This window comes from Hemiscyllium ocellatum, chromosome 26, assembly GCF_020745735.1.
Source record: "Hemiscyllium ocellatum isolate sHemOce1 chromosome 26, sHemOce1.pat.X.cur, whole genome shotgun sequence".
NCBI lineage: Eukaryota > Metazoa > Chordata > Chondrichthyes > Orectolobiformes > Hemiscylliidae > Hemiscyllium > Hemiscyllium ocellatum.
In genome coordinates this window covers 19,375,446-19,396,216 of record NC_083426.1, presented here as the reverse complement: position 1 = coordinate 19,396,216, position 20,771 = coordinate 19,375,446, and the positions used below count along the sequence as shown (strand labels likewise).

Sequence of the window (20,771 nt, the reverse complement as noted above, 5' to 3'; positions counted from 1 at the left end):
TGCTTACATCAAACATTACCAATTTATAGATACAGCTCCAATAAGTACGGCACTGCTATATTTCAATTGAAATACTTCTAACTTTAATTTTGTATCAAAACTTGGGAATGATATTGAAATTGAAATGTATCTTGGGTCTTTTGCATGTATGTAAATAGAATAATGATAATCTTGAGATTTGGCAGAAGGTGAAGCAGATATATATATATATATATATATGACATTATAAACTGCAAACAGATAATACTTTATAATAATGGTAAAATAATATTATTATCTGACAATGTTGACATGAGGTTTTGGAGTATGGTACTTTGTGAGTCGAAGCTAGTATGTAACATCGAACAATGCATAATACATTGTCAGTTGTTCTGCTCACATAACATTAACCAACCATAAGCTTATTTCACTATGGAAATTTTTCATGTAAATCATCTAATCCTTGCCATGTTTGTCTTGCCCAAGTGCATCACCTCATTCTTATCCAGACTGAATTCCATTTGCCACCATTCTATATTCTTATTTATATTCTCCAGCAATCTAAAGATAACCTCCTCACTATTTACCACCTCACCAATGTTTGTACCATTCACGAACCTATTAATTGACTGATCTGCATTCAAGTCTGAATCATTTATATATACCATAAATAGGAAGGGCCATACCACTGATTTCTGCAGAACCTCACTCAACATAGACTTCTAGTCACAAAAATACCTCTCAATCATCACCCTTTGCTTTTTGTGACTCATCCAAGTGTAGAACCAAGTTGCCAAATTTCCTTAGATCATATGGGCTTTTGGTATCAATCTCTGATGAGGGATCTTATCAAAGGCCAGGCTGAAGTCCAAGGAGACTGCATTGCCCTCATCTACACATCTGGTTACCTCTTCAAAACATTCAGTCAAGTTAGTCAGACAGGATGTCCCCTTAACAAAATCATGTTGATTATTCTTAATTAATCCCTGCTTCTCCAAGTGCAGATTAATTTTGTCCCTCAGAATAGTTTCCCCACTCCTGAGGTTAGACAAACTGGCCTTTAGTTTCCTAATTTATCTCTTGCTCCCTTCTTACATACCACATTGGCTGTCCTGTTCTCTACTCCTCTGGCTTCTCCCCTATGGGCATTTAGGAATTGAAAACATTGCGAACACTATTTATATTTACTCCCTTATCTCATTGTACAGCCTGTGTTACATTTCACCTGGCACTGGATATTTATCTACTTTTAAGCTTGTCAGGCCACTTAAAATCTCTTCTCTTTCAAGGCTAACTTTAAGTATATCACAATCCTGCTCCTTGATTTATGTACCTATATCACCCCTCTCACCAGTGAACACTGATACAGAGTATTTACTGATTTACCTACGTCCTCCAGTCCACGCACAATTTACTGCTGTGGCCCCAAATGGGCCCTACTCTTTCCGTAGTTATCCTTTTATCCTTATGTAACTGCAAAATAAGTTGGGATTTTTCTTTACTTTACTTGCCATTATTCTTACATGCACTGCTTTATTGTTCTGATTTGCTTTTTCCAATTACACATTCTATACTCCTCCAGGGGTTCTGCTGTGTTGAATCCTCACTATCTGCCATGAACTTTCCTTTTCTCTTTATCCAATCCTGTATATCTCTGGTATCCAGGGCTAGCTGGATTTATTGGTCCCACCTTTGTTGTTATTGGAACATGTAGGCCCTATACTCTCCCTATTTCTTTCTTGAATGCATCCTATTGCTCTGACACTGAATCACCAAAAACTAGCAGCTCTCAGTCTACTCTGGCCAAATTATATCTGATCTTATTAGAATCAGCCTTCACCCAAGTTTCAAACTTTGATTGCAGGCTCAATTTTGTGCTTTTCCATATCAATCTTGAATCTAATGGAATTATGATCACTGTCTCCAAAATGCTCCCTGATTGATATTTCAACCACTTCATTACCTAAAATTAAGCCCAGGACACACACCCTCTTTTGTACAGACCAGTGATTTACCCACTAAATCACTAGCTCCCATTAAATCACCTGATTAAAAAGCAGGCAAAGCTTTTCATGCTTTACTGCCTTTGGCTTGGATAAAATATGTTTAGGCGAAGTTCCCAGTGAACATGTTGCACAGTGATAGTGGGGATTTCAACTTCCCCAACATTAACGGGGGTAATCCTAGTGCGAAAGAATTCATGGAAGCGAAATTCTTAAAATGAATTCAGGAGACCTTTTAAAGCCAGCATGTAGAAGGCTGTACAAAAGAGGGTGTGCCCTGGACTTAATTTTAGGTAATGAATTGTTCTGGAGCATGAACAATTACAAAATAATATAGAGATATCAGAACAAAATATTTACTCCTTATCAATTGAACACACAAATATAGAATTTGCTTTTAAGAAGTACGTCAATATGGTTGTCACACAAGGAAGCAATATTGTTCATCCATTGTTGGTCTAAGATGATGCTAGCAATGAATCTTCTTGAGCTGCAGCAGCTCTTGTGGTGATTGTGTTCTCACAATGGTATTAGAGAAGAATTCCAAGATCTTAAAATACAAGTCCAAATCATGATGGAATATGGCTAGGGGTGTTCCCATGACATTTTTATTGTAGTTGATAGAGGTTGCAGGGTGAAGAAATGCTATCATTAATTATTGGATTGCTGCACTTCATTCTGTAGATTTTACAAGCTGGAACCAGACATGGAAAGAATAATGATTGCATCTGATGATAATGGTACCAATCAAACAATTTTGAATTTACTGATTTTTGTTATCATCTGTCAAACTTTTGACATTTCGTTCACTCAGAGGCTTGTGAATCTTTGGAATTCCAAAAGGCAGTGGATGCAGAATCATGAAATATTTTTAGGCAGAGGTAAATAGATTTTTGATCACAATGGGAATGAAAGATTATAAGGAATATGCAAGAATGTAATGTTGAAGTTCAGATCAGATCAGCTCTGATTTGATTGAATGAAGGAGCAAGCTTGAAAGGCTGAGAAACCTATTCTTGTTTCTTCTTTACATAGACTTTTAAGTATTGAATAACTTTGAGAGACCAGGTGATGAGCCATACATACTGAGTGCACAACTTCTGCCTTGCCTTCACAGACACTGTAAGAATGTAGCTGGCCCAGTTAAGTTTCTGGTCAGAGATTATCCGCAAGACGTTCGTCAATGGTGGGGAACTGCCAAACAGTGATAACATCAAAAATCAAGGAGAAATGTCTCTTTTTCTTCTTGTTCAAGTGCTCTACTGAACAGGTTGCTATGGGAAGTAAGCTCTAGAGCATCCAAGCCAGGCTGTACATTACACAGTAAATAAACCAAATTGGCTGAATGTCCAGAGCAGGTGATACTTGAATCCAAGCCTCCTGGATCAGATGGCAGGACACTATCACTGTGCCACAAGAACAAGGCCCATAGCCTTTATTCTCTATTGTACACAATGTAACGTGAAATGAATAAAATTGGCTGAACAGTGATATTTGCATTGCGGAAGGCTTCAGGAAAGGGCAAACTACGATCATGAAGTTTAGATTAAAAAAAACTTTTGAGTATTTCAACCTCTGACTGAGGTTGATTATATTTTAAGAACTTTATTCTGTATGTCCATTTTGTAGTAATTAGAGTCAATAGTCAATGCCATTTATGGGTTTGGTATCACTTGTAAGACAGGCTTGATCAATAAATTACCAGTTAATGATAGCAATCATCAGTTACAGCAGGGCATAGATAAGTTAGTGGAATGGACAGGCAGGTGGCAGATGGAATTTAATATGGAGAATTGTGATGTACATTGTGCAAGGGATAGGAATAGGCAATATAGATGTAATGGCATAATTTCAAAATGTATGCGGGAACAGAGGGACTGGGAGAGGCACGTGCATTGATCTTTAAAGTTGGCTGGACATACTGAAAGAGAATAGTAAAGTATGTAGGATGTTGGACTTCGTAAATAGAGACTTTGAATAACAAAGCAGGGAAGTTGTGTTGAACTTTTATTGAACTTTGATAATGCTCTGGCTCTACCCAAAAGGTAGTATTGCATCCCAGGTTGATGACTGCACATCACAAAGGATGTGAAGCTCCTTGAGAAGGTGGGGAGGGAATTTTCCAGAATGATTTCAAGGATGGGCCTGAGGGGGCTGATATTTACAAGGTTGGGATATAAAAGCTCGGACTGTTCCCCCCGGAGCAGAAGAGATTGAGAGAAGATTAGACAGAAGTTCGTAAGATTATGACAAGTTTGGCTAAGAAAAATTGATCTCAGTACAATGAAGGACACAGAGTCCATGTTTTGGACAAGAAATTGATGGGTGGTGGGAGAAGGGATATGAAGAGGAACTTATTTTCTACAGTGAGTGGTAATGACCTGGAACCTCACTGCTTCTGAGGGTAGGAGAAGCAGAAACAGTCCATCACTTCACAGGGAAATTGGTGGGACACTCAAAAGCAACAAACGCTTTGGGGATCGCCTGGGGCGTACTGTATTGCCTCCTCTGTGGGGAATTGGCATGGTCTCAATGGACCGAATGGCCTCTCTGTGCGCTGTAAATGACTCGGTGACTGATCGATGTTTACATTCGACTTCACAATCTCCACAATGGGGGTTTAACCCACCGACCCTGGGGTTTGATCACCCAACCCCATAAGCAATAAGCCACTGCCAGGCGCAATTAAAAATCAGAATTAAAAATAAAATCGCTTGGAGACCGGGGAGATGGCTTTGCGGTTGTGGATATTCAGAGATTCCCCCCCGCAATTTCTCCACCCCCTTCAAATGTTGCGTCCCTCCTGAAATGTTGCGAATGAGGTTCGGAAGGGAAAGCTATTGTGGACTTGAAATAGTTGACATTGCAGCGCGGTGAGATGTGCGGACGGAGAGGAAATTCCTGTCGGAGGTGGCACCTGTTGGTGCTGGCGGTGCGGCTCTCCGTGTGGAATGCGGATGGTGTGTGCGCTGTTGCCTTGGTGACTGCGGATTCGGCGGGGCTGGGCTGGAGAGAGTATACACAGAGAGAGAGAGAGAGAGAGAAGGAAGGAGGCAGAAGCGAGCCCATTCCGCACTGAGCGCGATGAGGAGCTGCCTAGCGCTTTGGCAATGAGGAAGTCAGGGCCCGGAGAGACCATCAGCAAACTTCTGAGAAGGAAAAGTTCTCCCTCGCTTTATGCGGTGACCCCTCCGCCAGGCCGGGCGATCGCTGGCGCCGGCGAACCGGACGCACCGGGTGAGTGTTTGGGGAGAGAGGAGGGGGGGAAAGAGAGCAGCCGCACATTCCCCCGGCAGGTGAAGCAGGATTCTGCATCGCCTCAAGGATTTCCCTCTTCGGTGCGTGAAGGGTAAACTTAGCTCCAGGGTTATCGGATGGGTGAGAAGGGAGGAAACTGGTGTGTTTAGGGTCGCAGGGAAAGTTTGAAGAAATGGGAAAGAGGGATTTGGCGTGAATGCGTTTGCCTTGGTTAAAAACAAAGATAAATGGTGAAGATCGCAGTGTGTGCAGTACCGTACTTTTGTCACTGGGTTTTGAGCTCTCCCTAAGGATGAAGTGCTCCCTCTCTGCAAGTCCTACAGGCTGCTCAGTGAAATGCGCTGGGCCAGTCTCTAATGTCCAATCGATGTGGTCCCTCAGCATTGAATTACCAAATGTTTTGCAACTGATTAACAACGTGGAACACACAGCTCTGTGTACAAGATGGATGACATCTCCGAGCTCAATTTCACGTTAGATCCACAGTATCTTACGCATGTAAATACTGTGACATAGTAGGAAGGACCGGAGGTCTTACAATGTCCTTGATTTTAAAGACCACTGAGCACTATTTTGGGGAGGGGGGCGGGGGGTTCGGGTCGTCATTGACCTGACCAATACCTACCCCTCAAATCAACATGACAAAAAAACCCCTGTTTATTCTCACATTACTATTTGTGGCAGCTTGCTGTGTGCAAATTAGCTGTTGTGTTCCCACATGACAAACAGTGAGTACACTGCCAAAATAATTCATTGGCACTCAAGCATTTTGAGCAGTCCAGTAGTCGTGAAAAATGCCATATGAACATAGGTCTTGCTTTCTTTTGAATGAGTAATTTTTAAAAAATTCTGTTTTATTTAAATTCTAAGTTTTTCAACCAATGCAGGTATAATGGAAGAAATGCATTGTGGTGACTATTCCTTGGCATGGTCCTGTTGGGCTGTTCATAAGATGCAAATGCTATGGATGTGTTATTGTGTTATAGTTTGACTGTGCTTGGATAGAAGCCATTATTGGCTATTTTGAGCATGTGAAATTTAGCCAGACTCTGACCATTTACAACTTGCGTTAGTGGATTGACCTGGGTGGTCAGAACATTGTGGTGTTTGATCAGTTCAAAGTTTTGAGATTTCTGTGGATTTTGTGTGAAAGTAGAACTTGAATTATTTGACATAATGTGCGTAATAACATAATGCTGTAAATATGTGTTGTGTTTTGGGGGCTAGGTAGTGAGCACAATATACTTTGTCTGGCCTCCATCATCAAGAGAAATTTAAAATCTCAACCACAAATGGTCTCAGGTCATTTCTGTGACTGGACTCATTGAAGGGATATTCTGAATTATGTAATCAGCGCCAATTTGTAGACTCCTTGCCGACTTCCTGAAATTTGACAAGGGAATTCTGTAATCAAAATCAAAGACGGTTTAATAAAAACAAATCACTGAAGGCCAGGGAAATTACTTCATGGTTGTAGATATTCAGAGATCCCCACCAAGTTAATTTAGTGTGCAATGAGGGCTTGGGTTCCTGTAAACAACATTCATGTAAGCTTCATTAGAAAATGCAATGTACCTATTCCAAAGAATGTAGAATACAACATTTAACATAATTACTAAATTGTATAAATTAAGTTGTCACTAAAAAGGAAATGTAGACCATAAACAAATAAAATTCTGGAATTCACAGACCAAATGGTGAATACATGCAGTAAAATAAATTGATGTTTTAGAGCTGTTTCCATTCTTCAAATGTATCAAATCAGAAATCAAACAGACAAGACTTTATTTACATTTCAGCAAAGGGTAATCACTTATTGAAGCAGCAATTGTACTTAAAACACGTGAAACTTAAATAGTTCCTCACAAGCCAAATAGTAAATTTTGAAATATTCAGGTAGTCATATTTTCACTAGGTCACATTGAACATTAAAATGTTTTGGGTGCCAAAGACTTATTTCTGATAAATCTCTCAATGGATATTTTCCAGAAAGCAGCCTTTTTGTGTTCATTCAGAACATCCGTTTATGCAATATTCATCTTAGCTTATTCTACATTTATTACTTGTGCAAGCTGTCCAATTCTGCTCATTTACCATTTAAAAAAATAATGTTCCTGCAAATGAAACTTCCAATCTACTGAATACTTCATAACCTTTTCCTAGAGAAACCAAACATCCAGAACTAATTTCCTCAAATTCCTGACACTCAAGATAATATTTATTTGTGCACAAGAAGAGAAAGAGAATGGAAGTGAGGTGGATAGTGGAATGCACTATTACAAGGTACAGTTGAGGCAAGCTGCGTGAATGTGTTCAAGGGAGGCTAGGTAAACACAGAATGGAGAAAGGAACAGAAAAGATATTTGGATATGGTGAAATGAAGGGGGCAGAAGGAGGTGATAATGTAACAGCAATCTCTCTCGAAGCATAATCCAGAGCCCCTAGCAAATGCGTTTGAATCCCAGAAACAAAGCTCGTAGAATTTAAATTAAATTAATAAAATGCAGAATTGAATTTCAGTATTGGAGACTGTGAGATTAGCATTGATTGTTATAAAAACCTATTGGGTGCATTACCGTCCTTTAGGGAAGGCAATCTGCCATTCTTACCTGGTCTGACCTTTGTGAGACTCTAGATCCTCAGCAATATGTTTAAATCTTAACTGCCTTTGGAAATGGCCGATCAAACCAAGGGTCAATTAGGGACAGGAAACTAATGATGATGTTGTCGGTGATGCGTACATCATGGATATTTTAAAAATAAGGGTCTTCTGTGGAGCATAGACACCTGCATAGCCCAATAAAGTCAAATGGCTTGTTTCTAGACTTTGGGCCCAATGTCTTTCTTGATCACCTCATAGCTCACCAAAGGAAAATAAGATACTTCCAATACTTTGCCAACTGGAACTACACCCAGTACTCGAGATGCAGTATGACCAATGTATTATGCAACTACATAACAGCCTCTTAATTTGTACTTTATAGCTCTGCCAATTCAATCTAATAATTTATTTCCTTTTTCTACAGTCAAGTGGGTATATTACATCTGTCTTTGCTTTTCAGGTTGCCTAGGAGACTTACATTGCAATGAACAAGCCATGCTCCAAGCTACATGAGATTCTAAAATATTAAATATCAACTCCAGTGTTCTAATTATTTATATTTTGCTTCCTCCTCATTTATGTATGTCACAAAACAGTACATCTACTGCACATCTATGTCTGTTCATACTTTTCAAAACAAAACTGTAAAGCAGCCAAATTAGTTACTTGGCACGCACATGGGAAAAACTCCCACAGCAACTTAAAATACCTTGGTGTTGCAGGAATCCAAATGTCTGTAACTTGCACTAGTGGAGAAAGAAAGCTAGGTATTTATCCTGGATTCTCATCTGCACAACCTGAAAGCCAATTAAATTCTAATAGATCTAATCCTGTATGTATTTAAACTATAAGACACTATAGTCTTAAAGGGTGACTGAATCACTTTGGTGACAGAATAATATAATGTGCATCACCAGATAGCTGGAAGTTGCAGTTTAATTGCCTAGCTATGTTGTGGCCGTCTGTTATTATACCATTACTGTTGTAAAGTGGTTGGGTCAAAGTGTGTAATTACATGTTTCTGATTATTGGGGAGAAGGTGCATATGAGGTTGAATATGCTTGAGGACTGGTTAAGTGGATAGACTGTAATTACTAGGTGTACTCACAAAATAGAATCATTAAATTTTGAATTCATTTATGTTTTAAAATTTGAATATTTTATATTATCTTTTCCTCTGTCAAGATCAAACATGACCATTCTAATATAATAGATAGATCTCACGAAATATCATCTATTTGAAATGTTAACTGCTTTTTCTCTGTGTGAATGCTTTCTGACAGTTTCAGTTTCTTGGGGCACTTTATTTTTTGCAGATTTCCAGCATCTGCGGTATTTTGCTTCAGTCCTTTCTGACGCTTTCCTGATTATCCTACGTGTGATTTACCTCTGAAAAACATTCAACCTAATAAATAGCTGCCGTAGTCCTTTATTCCTTTATGTCCCACTCACCTACTGGGATCTCCACTGGCTTCCCATTCTCCACTGCATTTATTTTGAAATTAAACCACTTGTCTAGAAATTTCTCTACTTTGCCCCCACTCTAATTCTGCAATTTTCTCCAGACCTGTGCACTCTGGTTGCTGTTGGTGACCTTCCATGCATATTCACAGCAGATATCAGACTGCACCATCACTGTTCCATTTCTCCTTTCCATGTTTTCAAAAATTCACCAAGAATCAAGCCAGTCAACTATGGACTGTCCCTCTAACCTCAGTCAGTGGTTTAGTTCCTCTTTGTGCCCTTCGTTAATTTATTGTGAAGAGGTGAAAGTTATGCTTAAAAGATTATTTCTAAAGGTCTGTCGTGGAATAAGTAGAGAGCTGCCATGGCAGGTGTTATTTGGGAGAATTTATTTTGCTGCTGAAATGCTGCTGATTGGGCAGACCTTTGTTTTTTGTTGGTGTGTGAGTGAGTGCAATAGATGGTGAATGAAAAAGAGAGAAAGTCACCAAAGGAATGGAGCAAGGCAGCCTCAACTAATTAAGGTCAATTATAATAAAACTCTATGTTCTTTAATTCAGAATGATATTTGTAATATAGCAGTGACAAATCCTGCCTAAAGTGTGTTGTACAGTACACTATGGTTAGATTCCCTACAGTGAGGAAACAGGCCCTTTAGCCCAACATGTCCACACCGACCATCCAAACAGTAACCCACCCAGACCCATTTCCTTCTGACAAATGCACCTAACACTATGGCCAATTCACCTGACCTGCACATCTCTGGACTGTGGGAGGAAACCAGAGCACCCAAAGGAAACCCACGCAGACAACATGCAAACTCCACACAGACAGTCGCCCAAGGCTGGAATTGAACCTGGGACCCTCGTACTGTAAGGCATCAGTGCTAACCACTGAGCCAATTTGGAAGTCACTATCAAAGAAGCTGTGGTGAATGCTGCATTGTATCTTGTAAGCAGTATACATACACCTGATCCTGAGGCATTTATTTACCTCTCACATCACTTCTCGTTTGATAGGAGAAAGTGAGGACTGCAGATGCTGGAGATCAGAGCTTAAAAATATGTTGCTGGAAAAGCTCAGCAAGTCAGACAGCATCCGGGAACAGGAGAATCGACGTTTCGGACATGAGCCCTTCTTCAGGAAAATTGTGAATTTGCAGAGCATACTTGGACACTTATAACCTAGTCAGGATGGTTTGTAACACTTTAAGTGTTTACAATACTGTACCTGATTTGCTTCTTATTCTGATCTGTCATTAAAAGCCAAGGATTGAGTACTCCTGCATAGTGTCATTACTGGGGAATAAAGTAGTATGTGTACACCTCCCACAAGTATTCTATTTCTGCAACCTATCCTGACAAAGCTGGTTAAAACAATTTCCCTAATATTTAGTACAAATATGAATGAACAGCTTCTCTCCTAGGAATGCTTTTTATTTCTTAAAAAAAAAGAAGTACTGTTTTAAGGTTGAAGCTCTTCCATATAATATTCTAAGTCATTCATGTTCTGTAGTTTTCTATTGTACTTGGTGAATGCCTGATCTTATGTTGTTCTAATATGATACTTGCAAATTTATAAAAAGTGGGGCAGTTGAAGGAGTGGAGGTCAAAGGGCAGGAAACTGTCTGTAAATCAAACAATATGCTACAATGTCTGGCTCCATTTGCTGCTAATTTTGAAGGAACAGCATATCTTTGACAATTAACATTTAACTCTAGAAAGGATAACAAAGGGAAGGAGCACATGATATGTAAATGGGATAGAAATATAACATGGTCTGGTGACAAACTCAGTAAAAGATAAGTAGAATCCTTTTTGGTTTAGTTAATAAGTAAATGAAAAGCCAAAATATAAATGTTATTCATTCTAGATTCACAATTCTTTAGTTCAACTCATTAATGAATGATTGTGATGTGTGATCTAGTAATATTTACCTTGTACCCCTAAAGATCATTGCACATCTTTATGAAATATTAAAAGTGACGTGAAAACAATGTCGACATTGAATGTTCCTCTTCTATTCTATAACATGTATGAGGGTGGGATAGAGTGGATAGGTTTTGAAGCTAGAAAGGAGGTTAAAAATATATCCTCAAAAGTAGCAGTCTTTGGATCCCATATCATGCAGTAGCAAAATTGAAGGTGGGATAGGTTAATGCATGGATTGAGGCATGGTGTATTAGGGAAATCTTCAGATTTTTGGTGCATTGGCACCAGTTCTGGGGTAAGAAGCATCTAGTCAAATGGGACAGATTATTCTTTAATAGTGCTGGGACCAATGTATTTTTCTGGAAGTAGTTTAATTGAAATTGATCTGGCATTGAGCATACAGCAGTAAAATAAAGGAATTAAATAAATAAAGGAGCCTGAACATTAAATAATACTAGAGAAGGAAGTAATGACATATTAGATGAGAGCTGACAAAGTTGTACTATATGAATACAGAAAGGTTTGATTGTGCTGGATAATGTTACTCAAGGACAAAACGTGAACATGATATCATGGCAATAGTGGAAATGTAGCTTAAGTGGGGTCTGGGTACAATCAAGGATACCAAATGTTCAGAAAAGATAGGGAAGGATAAAGGAAGATGGGTTGGCAATATGCTTTAGGGAGATGCAGTTTTGAAAAGAGCAAATGTCTTTGAGGGAGCAAAGGCAGAATCCATTGGTTCAAGTTGAGAAGCAGAAAAGGTGTGACCTTGCTGCTGGGAATATTTATAACTCCAAATATTGAGAGAGTTTCAACAGTACATCAGCAGAGATTATGTGATGCGTAAAACCATAAGACTGGTGCTATTAGGGACCTTTAATGTTGGAGTAGTTGGAAAGGAGAGGGAGGATTTTCTCAAGTGTGTTCAGGAGAACTGCCTTGATCAGTGTGTTCTACATCCAACTTGGAAGAAAATATAACTAGATTGTCAAAAATGAGGTGTGCCACATGTTTGTGGGAGAACATTTGGATAAGAGTGATCACCATATCATGAGGTTTAAATTAATACAGAGAAGTACCAGGAACAATCTGAACCTATAAATTGGAGGAGGGCTAACTTCATTAGGATGAGAGAGCACCCAGTCAAGGTCAAATAGATCCAAAAATTGATGGAAGAAGTATTTCAGATGTAGGCTGGATATGTTCCAACATGAGAGAAAGACAAGGAAACTAAATCTGCCTCGTTAGATATTGAGGGCTAGTGAAATATGTTGAAACAAAATAAAGAGAGTGTATGAGAAGTGAATTTTACAAGTCATAACTAAGCCAATTACATTAAGCTGAGGTTAGAATTGAAAATGAACTGGCAAAGAGAAAATATTGAAGAATCGGAGGGTAAAATGGCTATAAACATAAAAGATTCCCAAAAATATATTACTGACACCTAAATAGCAAACAGGAAATAAAGGGTGCATCCATGCTATTACAGATAAAGAAGATAAAATTCACTTGTTGCCATAGAGCAAAGATATTTAATAAAGAGGATACTGTCAAAATATCAGTAAGAGTGGATATTGTAGAGATAATAGTTGAGGTAAAAATTGATAAGCTGCATGCACTGAAAAGACTTAGTGGAACTACATCATCTAGTCTTCATAGCTTTCACCATAGGTTACTAAGGAAAGTGGGGGTGGAGATGGCAGAAGGATTTGCCATAATTATGGTCAGATATAGAAGAGATTCCAGAGGATTGGAGATTTGTAAATATGACAAGTTTGTTCCAGCAAGTGCATAAAGATATTCTAATAACAGGCGCAGACTGATTAATTTGACATTAGTGGTGGTAAAGTTTTAAAAACAAAAATCAGAAAAATAATTAATATGCACTCAGAAATGTTTCATAAACTAAAGAGAACCTGGATTGATTTGCAAAAGATGGACCTGTTTGACTTTTTTTATTATTAAGTAACATATAAGGTTGATGAGAGAATGCAAATAATGTCATCTACATGGATTTGAGGACAGCTTTTGATCAAGTACCACATGAAAGGCTGGCTAACAAAATTGACAAACAAGAAGAGGTTGGGTTTAAAAAAAAATGGCTTAAGGACAGAAAACAGTAAATCATATTAAGGGTTTGTTTGTCAGACTGACAGACAGTAGACAGTGGTGTTCCCTAGGGTCAGTGCTAGCACTGCTTTTCTTTGTTATATACATAGAATACTTATATATTATACAGTATAAAATTTCAGAAGTTGATCCTAAAATTGGAGATGTGGCTGACAGTGAGGATAGTACCAATCAACTGTAACAAGACATTGATAGGCTAGCAAAATAGGAAGACAAGTGGCAGATGCAACTTATTGTAGAGACTGAGAGGGTGGCTTTTTTCAGAATGGATGGGGAGAGGCAGAATATACATACATCACCATTGTAAAGAGATCAGAGGGATTTTGGATTTATGTGAATGGACCTTTGAAGTTATAAGGACATGTTGAAAGAGGTATTAGCAAAATATATGGGGATTTTCTGCTTCATAAATGGATGTAGATTGTACAAAAGCAAGGAAAGTTAGGTAGAGCCTTTATAAACCTCTGGTTAGGCAATAACTAGGTTAGTGTGTCCTGCTGCGACAAGTGTGAGGATCTTTTAGTGGTGCTGAGGACATTTACTTGAATAGTTGTAGTGATAGTTCTCCATGTAACTAAGGTGATTGAGAGGTGCTGTGATGGAGATGTACAAGTTAGTGACAGGTGTAATAAAGTGTTGCTATTTCTGTTTTTTTCCCACCCTTGATGGTACAAGGACAAGAGAATGCAGACTTAAGGTTTTGTGAAAACATTATTGGGGAATATGAGGGAAAACTCACTGCATATGAGGATGATGGAAGTGGAAACAATAAGGAAATTAGATTCAAGCTTGAAGAAAATAAACTTGCAGGGTAGGAGCAGGAGAATGGGACTAACTGACTGGTTACTCAAGAGAACTGACGAGGATCTGAGAGTCTGAACAGCCTCCTTCTGTGCTATAGTTAATAATTATTTTAACAAATGCTTTCTAAAATATTTGTTATTCTACTTTATAGCACTTACGTGCTGTAATATAAAAATTGCATTTCCTGAAGTAGTTTGCAATTTATTTTTTCTGCAGAATTTTGAGCAGACAAACCACTCAAGTAAAATTCCAGAATCCAAAGGGTACGTTGCTACTGCGCCTTCTGTTATCATTTGCACTGGAGACCTGGAAATCTATTACCCTCACACTCTGTGAACCTCCCAGTTTCCAATATGGATTGAAATAAGTAAAATGATTTTGCAAGATTTTCTTGAGGTTTGGTATGTTACAGATACCATAAGTTGTTTGGAAGTTTCGATGGTGAGAACAATAACATTGAGTAAATGTCCCCATAGTCCCACTTGTGGATTAGAGAGAGAGAGAGAGAGACAAGGGGTGGTAGTTTAACCTGAGGGGTTTATCTCACTGGAGCAAAGTTGAGAGGTGGGACCTCATGGTGACATCAGCTGGTACAGGAATGAACCACACTTTTGGGGTCACTCTGCATCGCCAACCAACCTTCCAGCCAACTTGTGATGGTTGATTGCCATGAAAACCCATCTGGATCACTAATATCCTTTAGGAAAGGAAATCCACTGTGTGCCATTCTCACCTGGTCTGGCCTACATGCGATTCCAGACCACAGCAAGTGAAACATTTACAAGCTGCCACTTACAGTGCCATCACAAGTACAAATGTACCAAGGCACAGAATCTTGGTACACAACAGCAAAAATAATGAAAGCAATTTAAGAAATTAAACATTACAGTCCTTCATTTTAAAACACAGAAAAACAAAAAAAAACAGTTAATAGTTCAACGTCACAGTCCATGAGCACCTGGCCATGCTGGACTCCTCACAATGGCTCACCCTTGCTCCCACCGCTGATCTCGTGGCTGCCTGCTTCCTCTCTCACCCCCCTCAGGGCTGCCTGCGCCCTCTCTTACCCCTCTCAGGGCTGCCTGCTCCCTCTCTCACCCCCCCCGTCCCTCTCTCACCCCCTCAGAGCTGTCTGCTCCCTCTCTCACCCCCCCCCGCCCCTCTCTCACCCCCTCAAAGCTGCCTGCTCTCTCTCTCTCACCCCCTCAGGGCTGCCTGCTCCCCCTCTCACCCCCTCAGAGCTGCCTGCTGCCTCTCTCACTCCCCACCCCCCTCAGAGCTGCCTGCCCCCTCTCTCACTGCCTATCCTCAGGCTGCCTGCTTTGTTGTGGTTGAATCTTGACCATTTACTGCCCACCCATTAAGGATCGGCAATAAATGCTGACCTAGCAGTGATGCCCACATGTCATGAATGAGTTAAAGAAAACTCTCTCACCTGTTCCTGTTACTTCTGCAGATATGGTGAGAAATGTTGAGGCAAACTCATTAAAGTAACAATGACTCTTTTCTGAGCAAATATTTACATGATGTAACTGCAAACTACTCTGGTTGAATGTTACAAAAATCATTGCAAGTTTTACCACTTTGGACTATTAGTAAAAGTTCCAACAGTAAAAATGTCATTAGAAGTAACATTATATATTTATAAGCTGCAAGTGATGCTTTGAAATAGGGTGGGCATTGAATCTAAGATCAATTCTGTCAACCTATTGAAATAATGTTTTGTTTTTCCAAACATAGAAACAGATGATGAATATGAACATATTTCCACTAGTGGTCTGATTAGATGGTCATTATTGAGGGTAAGAGTGATGGCAGTGGGAATGGTTGTGCTAATACATTATGATCTTTATGTTTTAAATGCTTAATTTAAAGAAATACATATTTTCTTGCTTACTTATCAGGTTCTACTTCATTCCTGGCTGCATTTCGGCTGAGATAACAATTCCAGTTAGACCAGACGAAAATCCTGTTCTGTAATGTTTTAGTAATGGATCCATTATCTGTAATGAAAACAGAGAATGCTAGAAATACTCACTAACCTGTTTGATCATCTGTGGAGAGAAAATTAGTTAACATTTCAGGTCAATAGTCCGTCATCAGAACTGAGAAAATCCACCACTTTGCAATTTTTTGTCATACCCTGTTTACAAAACTTTATATGGTCTGAATAATTTAAGAAGTCTCCTTTTCTAGTATAATAGACCACATATCTGTAATATCTGTGGTATTAGCTCATTTCAGTGTGGTACTGCGTAGTGCTATCTAGTTAGAAATGCAGCTTTCCAAATGGAATGCTAAAATGTGACATCTATTGTTGATCAGGTGGATGGAAAATGTATCATTACACTATCCAAGTGAAGGCATAGTGTTCTATAATTATTATAATCAGTCTGTTTAGATATGTTACTGAACTCCTCTAAGGCAGGTGGGTTTTAAACTCAGTCTCATAGCCCAGAGATAGGGACCATACCAGTGTACCACATGACCCTCTGCAGGATGTTCTATCCTGCTGTCATTTATCTTTTTGGCAATGGCAAAGAGGATTTACTGCTAAACTATCTAATTTGCTGAATTTGGGATTTCTCTGGGCCACTGGATTCTGGTTTACATAGTAAACTAGACTATATTATGATACAGAGCTGAAAAATGTGTTACTGGAAAAGCGCAGCAGGTCAAGGCACCATCCAAGGAGCAGGAGAATCGACGTTTCAGGCATAAGCCCTTCTTCAGGAATCCTGAAGAAGGGCTCATGCCCGAAACATCGATTTTTCTGATCCTTGGATGCTGCCTAACCTGCTGTGCTTTTCCAGCAACGCATTTTCCAGCTCTGATCTCCAGCATCTGCAGTCCTCAGTTTCTCCTATATTATGATTTATGCCATCTGAATTTTATTTCTGGGCAAACTATGTTAGGGCAACTTCCTAATTCTTTAGCTGCTGAAACTTCTTCAACTTACTGTAAAGTTTTCACCCGATGCGAATGTCAACAGTATGCTGTCCAATCTCTGAAAGGTGCACTTGGGTTGAATAAGCAAGGATGTAAATACTTGATTGTACCGTGAATTTTGCACAAATTAGTCAGATAAATTTAAAGTGCTATTGATTTGCAAAGGAACTGAAGCTTACTGCTTTAAAAGTAAGTTCATGTAAGTAATTAAGTAGAACATAGAAAAATACAGCGCAGTACAGGCCCTTCAACCCTCGATGTTGTGCCGATCCAAGCCCAGTTAACCTACACTAGCCCACTATCCTCCATATGCCTATCCAATGCCCGTTTAAATGTCCATAAAGAGGGAGGGTCCACCACTGTTACTGGTAGGGCATTCCATGAACTTGCGACTCGCTGAGTAAAGAATCTACCCCTAACATCTGTCCTATACCTACCACCCCTTAATTTAAAGCTATGCCCCCTCTTAATATCTCACTCCATATGTGGAAAAGGGTGAAGTAATGTGACTCCTCAAAAATTTTAATTGGTTATTTAGCTGTCACGAATAATAATGTGAGAGCATTGTATATTACATTTCAACAGCTAATTTGTCATTGTCTAGGGATCATACCAAAAACGTTGCCAATCCAAAATAGTTTAGTTATGCATCAGAAATGTACTTAGTGACTGAACCAACAATAGATATTATTGGTATGAAGTAAGGCCTACTGATCTAGTTACTTTCATGGATTATCCTTTTCCCAAATTACCTTTAGAAAGTTTGGATTGCTGAAAATTCTGGTCATAGGATGTAAGTATTCTAATAAAATACTGCTTTTTATGCAGAAGACAAGATATTCAAGAGTTTCATAATTTGGTAAAACCTGATTGCTTTTTGCAACCTCAGGGAATCCTAAAGTGTTTCACAGCCACTTAAGTATTTTTGAGGAGTAGTTGTTGTTTCAGTGTAAAGAAATGAGGCAGTTAGTTTACAGCCAGCAAGATCCCATAAACAGCAAAGTAATAATGACAAGAGTCACCTTAGTGATGTTCATTGGCTGGAAGCTAGGAGACCTCCCTGGTTGGTCTTTGGATTGTGCATTGCAATATTCCAAAATCTATGTGAGAGGGCTCCATTAAAATCTTATCTAAAAGGCAGCATCTCCTATAGGGCAGCTGCCCCTCAGTTTTACACTGAAGTGGCAGCCTGGATCATTGGCTTGAGTCTTTGGAGTTAGGTTTGGAACCTCAACATTTACACTTGAAGGAAAACATATTACAAACTGAGTCAGATAACACCCAATTGTTACATATGAACAACAGAAATTAGGAGCGGGGTAGTCACTTGGCCCATCATATCTGTTTCCTGATTACTTGCTGTACCAACATATAAACCATTTGTGATTCATGCACTAGGACACCCATATCTCTCTGCATTCCAGAGCTTTGAAATGTTTTACTATTTGGACAATATGTGCATCTTTTTATTGTTTTTGTCATAATGGACAATTTCACACATTTCCACGTTGTCCTCCATTTGCCAGATCTTTGCCCATTCCTTAACCTATCTATATCTTTGTAGGCTCCTTATGTCTACTTCACAACTAATTTTCCTACCAATCTTTGAGTCAATAAGACATTTAGCTACTGTAACCCTAATCCCTTCATCTAAATCATTTATATAAATTGTAAAAGTTGAAGCCCTAGCACTGACCCCTGTGACACACCGCTCAGGACACCCTGCCAGCCTGAAAGAGACACACTCATTCCTATTTTCTGCTTTGTGTTAGCATGTCAGTCCTCAATCCATGCCAACATGTTACCCTCTACACCATGACCTTTTATTTTCCAAAATAACCTTTGATGTGACACCTTATCAAATGCCTTCTCAAAATCTAAATACAATACATGCACTGGTTCCCATTTATCCAAAGTACAAGTTCCTTCTTCAAATAACTCCAAAAAATTAGTTAAACGTGATTTCCCTTCACCTTAATCATCTTGTCTCTGCCTGATTAGCTTGAACTTATCCAAATGTCCTGTTATAACATCTTTTACAATACCTTCTAACATTTTCCCTGTGACATGTTAAGTTAACTGACCTGTATTTTCCCATGTTTTACCTCCCTTTTTTGATTAAAGGAGTTATATTAGCTATTTTCCAATCTAAAGGCAGCTTCCCTGAATTTAATGAGTTTTGGAAAATTAAAGCCAATGAATTAACTATGTTACTGGATACTTCTCAGCAGGTCTGGCAGCATCTGTAAGGAGAAAAAAGAGCTGACGTTTTGTGTCTAACTGACCCTTTGTCAAAGCTAAAAAAAAAGGAGAAATAGGGAGGTATTTATACCAGGCTCAGAGAAGGTGAGTCATGGCTCCAGAAGCAAAGGTAGCAATAAAGAGGTGATGATGACAGTGCATAGAGAGATTATAGGGAGATTAGGAGCTGTGAATGACCAAGGCTGAAGCAAGTGGTATGTGACAAAATATGTGGGGAATAGTGAAGCATAGGCAAATGGAAAACAGGGGAGAAGGGTAGCAAAGGGGGAAGTGAAGAGGAAAAAGGTGCTGAGAGAGTGGGGAGCGAGAGAAAGAGAGACAATCGAGAAATAAGAGGTACAGAACAGTGAAAAACAATTTAAAAATAGATAAATAAAATAAATGAAATAAAATTACGGAGCAAAATGAAAACAGAGGGGTCAAAATGGGATAACCATCTGAAGTTGTTGAATTCAGCGTTGAGACCGGCTGGCTGTAATGTGCCTAGTGGGAAGATGAGATGTTGTTCCTCTAGTTTGCGTTGAGCTTCACTGGAACATTGCAGCAGGCCAAGGACAGACATGTGGGCATGGGAGCAGGACTGCTAAAGTGGCAAGCCACAGGAAAGTCCGGGAGCTGTTTGCGTACAGACCGAAGGTGCTCAGCAAAGCGATCACCCAGTTGGCGTTTTGTCTCTCCGATGTAGAGAAGACCACATTGGGAGCAATGAATGCAATAGACCAAATTGAAAGAGGTACAAGTGAAACGCTGCTTAATCTGAAATAAGTGTTTGGGGCTTTGGATGTTGAGCATGGAAGAGGTAAAGGGGCAAGTGATTGCATGGGAAGGTGCCATGTGTGATGGGAGAGGTGTTAGGTGTGATGGAGGAATGGACTAGGTTGTCCTGGAGAGAATGATCTCTGCGGAATGCAGACAGGGGGAGGGAAGGGAAGGTGTGTTTAGTAGTGGCGTCGTGTTGGAGTTGGCAAAAATGGCGTAGGATTATTCTTTGCATGTGAAGGCTGGAGGGGTGAAAGGTGAGAACCTGTTACTCTTTTAAACTTCAGTGGATACAAGGAGAAAGTAAGGATTGCAGATGCTGGAGATCAGAGTTGAAAGGTGTAGTGCTGGAAAAGCACAGTAGGTCAGGCAGCATCCAAGGTGCAGGAGAGTCAATGTTTTGGGCATAAGCTTTTCACCAGGAATGTGTGTGGTGGGAAGTTGGTGGCTGAGAGATAAATAGGAGTGGAGGGAGTGCTGGTGGGAAGGGAGCTTGGAAGGTGAAAGGAAGATGCAGGTGGGGGTGATGGTGATAGGTCAAAGCAGAGGATGATGTGGGGAGGTGGGAATGAAGATGGACAGGTGGGACAGTTCAAGAGAGTGGTGTCGGATTGGAAGGTTGGATCT

At 39.5% G+C, this 20,771-nt stretch overlaps 1 protein-coding gene and 1 long non-coding RNA gene across 2 annotated transcripts in view; both read left to right on the top strand.

Moving 5' to 3' along the window:
- Positions 1–5,145: 5,145 nt before the first annotated feature.
- The window catches only part of LOC132828376 (RNA-binding protein 33-like), a 63,390-nt gene continuing 47,764 nt past the window's right edge, over positions 5,146–20,771 (top strand). Inside the window, exons 1-2 of the mRNA XM_060845423.1 lie at positions 5,146–5,219; positions 14,391–14,437. The gene's annotated coding sequence lies outside the window, so the exon portion shown is untranslated. The remainder of the gene's footprint in view (positions 5,220–14,390; positions 14,438–20,771) is intronic.
- On the top strand, positions 5,278–10,582 carry LOC132828377 (uncharacterized). Its single transcript, XR_009646113.1, has 2 exons — positions 5,278–5,320; positions 10,326–10,582. It is a non-coding gene; the product is annotated as an uncharacterized LOC132828377 (long non-coding RNA).